The sequence below is a fragment of the Canis lupus genome, chromosome 1 (genome assembly GCF_011100685.1).
Source record: "Canis lupus familiaris isolate Mischka breed German Shepherd chromosome 1, alternate assembly UU_Cfam_GSD_1.0, whole genome shotgun sequence".
Taxonomy (NCBI): domain Eukaryota; kingdom Metazoa; phylum Chordata; class Mammalia; order Carnivora; family Canidae; genus Canis; species Canis lupus.
In genome coordinates, this window is record NC_049222.1 from 99,838,340 (window position 1) to 99,839,397 (window position 1,058).

Consider the following 1,058-nt stretch of genomic DNA (forward strand, 5'->3'; position numbering starts at 1 on the left):
AGCTTCGCACAGTGGAAGTATTGTAGCCAATGAGGTTTATCTGAAGCGCACAATTATTGCTAATTGAAAACTATAATAATTAAAACTATGGTATTGGCATAAAGATATAAATAGATCATTGGAACAGAGAATCCAGAAAAAAATCTATATATATATTTTTTTTTAATGATGCCAAAGACATCATTAGGAAAAGGATAATCTTTTCCCAAAATGGTATTGGAACAAGCAGATTGATGTAGTAGACATGCACACACAGAACCTCAGCCTATACCTCTCCATATGCAAAAATTAACTCAAAATGCATCAAAATATAAACATAACAGACTCGTGTATTTTGCCACAATAAAAATATATTTAGAGGACTAAATGTAAGAGCCAAAACATCATTTTCTGTGAGGAAACAGGAGAAATTCTATCCCTAGTGGGATAGGTAGACTAGCCCCCAAAGATACCTACCTACACCTTAACCCTGGAACCTACAAATATAGTAGATGCCACAGAAACTGCAGATGTGATTAGAGCTATAGGCCCTAAGGTTATAGATGCTCCTGATTTATCTATTAGGCCCCAGTCTAATCACAGGGGCTTTTGGAAGCAGAGAACCTCTGGCTGGAGGCAAGAGAAATTGGCAGAAGCATCTGCTGTGCCTTTGCTGGAGCCTCTCACACCTCCTAAAACAACTGTCAAACATTCCAAGTGCAAGACAATTATATCCGTGAAGTTAACGGTTACATAAATTAGAAATACTGGTCCCAGCCTGTCCATAACCAGTGTCGTGACTGGACCAGCTTATGTGGCTCTTAAAATTGCAGGACACTCAGCGATAAACATCAGGCACAGTGAGAAAAAAGTGTATGAGCCGCACATCCCAGGAAGCAGCGAGCTTGCCTGGGGTTCCATGTTCACTGCGGTCCACGGTGGGGACCTAGAGTTTCAAGGGCTCGCTCTTTTATCGGTGATCATAAACTTAAGAGCCGGAATTTAAAGCTGAGGAAGAGAAAAACAAGCAGCCCAAATGGTCACTGATTACAATTAAGCAAGATCTCCAGAAACAGAGG

General features: G+C 40.5%; 1 non-coding gene across 1 annotated transcript; it reads left to right on the top strand.

The window, feature by feature from the left end:
* LOC119869944 lies at positions 1 to 146 on the top strand. Its single transcript, XR_005354909.1, has one exon. It is a non-coding gene; the product is annotated as a U4 spliceosomal RNA (small nuclear RNA).
* The last annotated feature ends 912 nt before the right edge of the window (positions 147 to 1,058 follow it).